The sequence below is a fragment of the Octopus bimaculoides genome, chromosome 10 (assembly GCF_001194135.2).
Source record: "Octopus bimaculoides isolate UCB-OBI-ISO-001 chromosome 10, ASM119413v2, whole genome shotgun sequence".
Taxonomy (NCBI): Eukaryota; Metazoa; Mollusca; class Cephalopoda; order Octopoda; family Octopodidae; genus Octopus; species Octopus bimaculoides.
Genome location: NC_068990.1, coordinates 23,864,125 through 23,869,485, shown reverse-complemented (window position 1 = coordinate 23,869,485; position 5,361 = coordinate 23,864,125). Strand labels below are relative to the sequence as shown.

Sequence of the window (5,361 nt, the reverse complement as noted above, 5' to 3'; positions counted from 1 at the left end):
TATATACATATATATATATATATATACATATATATATATACTATATATATATATACTATATATATATGCGTATATATATATATATATATGTATATATATATATACATATATGTATATAGTTATATGAATATATATGTGTATATATATATATACGTATATATGTGTGTGTTTGTATGTATATATACATACATATATATATATATATATATCTGTGTGTGTATGTATTTATGTATGTATACACACACGCACACACACACACACACACACACACACACACACACACACACATTTAGTGCATCGACAGACAGATAGGCGTTTGGGCTTATCTGAAGGTGAAATTTTTAATTAAAAACATTATTCCTCTCTACCTGAGAGTATTGACTGCTGATTCGCTCAATTGTAGACTGAAGTTCCACGTATCTACCTTCCTAACATCGCGCACGCGCGTGTGTGAGTGTGTGCGCGTGTGTTTGTGTGTATGTGTGTGTTTGTGTGTGCATGTGTGACTGTGTTTTTTACTCTTTTACTGTCGTTTACCTTTTCTATCCAGCGGTTCTGCCTTTGCCGCGGTAGCGCCATCGACGTGAATTTTAATTTACTTGATTTAAACGACCTTCCCTTGTTGAAGTTTGATAATGCTGCTCTCAATTTCTCTTTCTTCCCTTGACGTAGACTCTTCTAGGATCTCAGATAAAATTCCATCGAAGAATTTTCGTAAACACGTGCGTCTCTACGTCATGCATATCAATTGAGGTTTCAACAAAGTATTAAAATTCTTTGGGCCTTTCAGCTAAAAATTTTACTTTATCCAATTGTTACTTTAGAACAGTGTTTCTCAACGAAGTTCCATTTGACTGTCAGAGGTCTACGTAAGATTTTGTTGCTAATATTTATGTGCTTGCTTACCAACCACATGGTTCCGGGTTCGGTCACACTGCGTGGCACTTTGGGCATGTGTCTTCTACCATAGCCTAGGGCCGACCAAAGCCTTGTGAGTGGATCTGGTAGACGGAAACTGAAAGAATCCCGTCGTATATATGTATATGTATGTGTGTGTGTGTGTGTGTGTGTTGTATGTCTGTGTTTGTGTCCCCCCCCAACATCGCTTGAATTCCGATGCTGGTGTGTGTACGTCCCCGTAACTTAGCTGTTCGACAAAAAGAGACCGATAGAATAAGTACTAGGCTTACAAAGAATAAATCCTGGTGTCGATTTGCTCGACTAAAAGGTTGTGATCCAGCATGGCCGCAGTCAAATGACTGAAACAAGTAAAAGAATAAAAGAAAAATGAATAAAACACTTCATAATAAAAATGCAGTTGGACGGTCTTTGTACACATCAAATGGCTATGAGGGTCTTGTAGAGTAAGAGAGGAAGCAAAATTGTCTTTAGGTAAAAAAAAAATGGTTGATAACCATTCGTCCAAATGGAAAGAGAATTGGGTTGTTTGGTACTGCAGTGGCATCCAATTCGAAAGCTGCCATATCTTTTAATCCCAGTATTTAGCTCTAGACACTCCTGCATCTTACTATGAATATAATATCAATACATGTTTTTCACATCTTGGCTCCTGGAAATAGAACCCAGTTGTTCTGGCCTCACCCAGTGGCTCATCTGTTGCCTTCAGGCAATCTACTCAGTGTAAGAGTGTTTGTTTGTCTTAACCTCTGCTGTTAGTTTGCTGCTATACGGTGACCATAATTGGGAACGTTAGTCAAAGCGACTGAGAACAAACGTTATGAAAAGAACCAATATGGTTTCTTTTTCCCTCGTCCTCAAACATTTCAGAATCTAACCAGCCACTTGCTTGCACTTTATTGACATCTCAGTACCATGCATATGGAATGATGCATCACTACTCACATTAATTCTTAGAATACTGATTTTGACAGAAAGATTGTAATATCCGATGGTCTTGTGTATTCTGGTTGTGATTTGCTTGTAGGGTGGTAGCGGAGAGTTCCAAATTTTCTAATATCGGACAGAATATCCTTTTCTTCAGCTTTCTAACATATTGTGTTTAATTCTCGCGAAAATGTTCTTATTTTCAAAATCCTTGACTCTCTGTGATAAGTTTGTAATATGAGCGCTGGTGCTACAAGTGGCTGACAACGACCGAGGGCTTGCCTGAGAGAAACCTCCACAAGCAGCAGTCGTTCCTGTTCCTTGAAAGACTGCACTTAGAATTGATGTTTCCTTGATGTTTCCTTGAAAAAACCACTGTCGGCCTTTGAAAACTTCATACAGCCATTCTTCTGGTTCACCGATTTTTCCAAAACCAAGCAGTTTGTGGCATATCGTCTGCGATCACTTTATCGAAGGCCGTCGCAAAGTTGAAGTCTATCACATCTACATTTGAATGCTTGAATCGCAGCTTAAGTATCAAGTCGTATAGTATTAGATATGTTATTAGATTATTTCGATGCGGTAGTGTCCCTAGTTTTATATATCTAATGTTATAAATATTTTGCTTTAAACCCATACATAGTCTTTATGAATGGGTAAAATATTTCGGTATAAATAAAGAGTGATTTATTGTTTCCATTTTCTACATCAAAACAATGAAATCTTTCGTGGTGTTAACAATCAATGTAATAATATAATTGAGTGATTGTTTTCATAGTCGTTTTAATCATTCCTGACAAGATGACCGAGTACTCAATTGTGATTAAGTTTTGAAATATCAGCAAAATAGATTAAATTTCTGCAATTGGTGCTTTCAAATACAGCAATAAGATACAATCGCTGCAGATGTAATATCGGAAATTAAACGTGAAAGTTATGCATTAGAACATAAAAACAATTTTTGCGAAACATGGGTGCGAGATTAGGAAGCTAGCTTTGCAGCCACATGGTTTCGGATTCAGCTCAACAACGCAGCACCTTGAACAAGTGTACTCTGCCGTAACCTTAGATAAACCAAAGTCGTGTGAGTGAAGCTGATAGACAAAAACTGTGTCTTGTGTGTGTGTGTGCGCGCGTGCGCAAGTACGTGTATGTCTACGTATGTGTATGTGTGCATGCTTATATGCATATATATGTGTATGTATACACATATACATATATATATATATATATATATATATATATATATATATATATATATATATATAGTTGAAATTTTCAGAAAAATAAAAGACGAAGACAGGTGTATTAGATTGACGCTCGGGAAAGTGAGAACGTCTTTTACGTTTCGAGCCTACGCTCTTCAACAGAAAGGAATTAGAGAAAAAAAAACAGAAAGAGAATTAAAAAATCTTGTAGACTTAGCGATCAAGCATGGCGACAGGAAAAAAAACTAAGTTCAAAAAAGTTCAAACGTTGTGTTATATTCGAGCGATTTTTCATCAAAGGAAGAGTCCAGTGAAATTCGTAAGAACAGGGTGCGTAAGGTATTTGCTCTGAGTAATCTTTGTTTCAGAAAATAATAACGGCAGACCCTCAGCTTACTCAAGAAATGAAGAGGCATGCTGTTATTATGGTTATAATGGCTGAGCATAGCGATTTAGAAATATCCCGATTTTTAAAAGTTGCCAGATCTTTCGTCTACAGAGTTTGTAAGGAGTTAGAGACTGAAGATGGAAGCGTATCACCAGTATCAAACCACAAAAAGTATTCTAAATGCTCTGAAATCATCAGAACACTTGAATTTATCTAGCAAGTTCAACAGACCATTGATTACATTCCCAGATAATCCATGCGGTCAATTGAAAAAGATCTCTATGTGTCAGAAGAACAGTCGGAAATGTACTAGAAGACCTGAAAGTCCAAAGGCACTTAAAGTCACGAATCAAGTTCACAAAGCTGTCTTATTTTGGACATACATTGCATCACGAGTCGTCCTGACAGGAAGTGCAGAGGGAGTGAGAACAGGAAAGCATCAAAAACGTTTATGAATGGACAACTACAAAGAATGGATCGGAAATATGAGGTTTGCTGATTGTAGGCCTGCAACACAACACATGGAAAAGAGGGTATTGGCAAGCTTGAACGCAGGGAAGAAACATGGCCGATGACGATAGAATGTTTAAACCAATTTTAGAAATGCTGGTTTAAATATAAATCTATTTAATATTCAACGAATCTTGACATCGAATAAAAGTTTCTCACATCATTTTTTTAAATGAAATATACCTGCAACGATATGTTAAATTGTATGAAAATCAAACATAAATACATTGCCTGTGGTAGGGACAGGGGTTAAATAAAGTTAAAGATATATTTACTAACGTTCTCATAAAAACATCTTATCGGATCATATTGTCATAATGATTTTCCTGGCTTGTCCGACCGTTTATATATCTATGACAAAATTAAAACGTTCTACTTTTCGAGAAAATCTCATCAACATTTTGTTTCATCTTTTGTGTTGTTTAGTTTTTTTTTTGTTTTTTTTTTTTGGAATATATAATGGAAAGTCGAAATGTAATTTTGACTTAAATTTAATATAAAATTAAGTAACAAAATAGTCTGGTGGTTCTTGTGGAAGGAAAAGATGAGAGAATTTCATTTCGCCAATTCTAATTGATAAAACAAAATTGTAGAGAGCAACGACTCGCGTTAAACGCAGCAGGTGAGAACATAAATAATCAGAAATTGATAAGATATATATAATATTCCCGTAATAAGAAATAAAACAAACATCAAATTCTTCAGTTATAAATTTGAAAACGACAGAATGATAGCGAAAGGAAAGAATATAGAAGCAAATAACGCAGCATAGGTGACTCATATCTTGACAACGTCCATAGATTAATTAAATATCTAGCACGCAAAGAAGGCATAAAATTTTTCCAGCACGCGCGCACACTTTCCCATTATGTATATATAAATACATTACACAAAGAACTACATATGCACACATTCTACAAATAAATACATATATAAAGCCCGCATACTTATTTTCTTATATATTGCTATATACACACACACTCAATATATATATATATACTGAGATAGATAGATAGATAGATAGATAGATAGATAGATAGATAGATAGATAGTCAACTCGCGAATAAATGAAATGCGTAACTTCCTATAAATAAATAAAAGTTGGTATTAATATTGGAAAGAAATTTGTATTATCTCCTAACGTTGATGGCCGGTATTTAATAAAACGAATTAATACCAAAGGAGCCCAAATTGTGATTAACTATTTATCGAAATCACGTATAATACTTTCTGTAAGCACAAATTTAGTATTGCATTCAAAATGCCATCAAGGGATAAATTGCTGAAGTATCGCCATCATAATTGATGACCAAACTACTAATTTCAATTATCTCATCTTATGCATACACACATACATGCATGTACATATATATATATATATATATATATATATATATATATATATATATA

The 5,361-nt window shown here is 34.7% G+C and overlaps 1 long non-coding RNA gene across 1 annotated transcript in view; it reads left to right on the top strand.

Annotated features, from left to right (window-relative positions):
• Positions 1 to 5,361, top strand: part of LOC106874751 (uncharacterized) — a 20,048-nt gene that overhangs the window by 11,454 nt on the left and 3,233 nt on the right. The gene's annotated exons all lie outside the window — the stretch shown is intronic.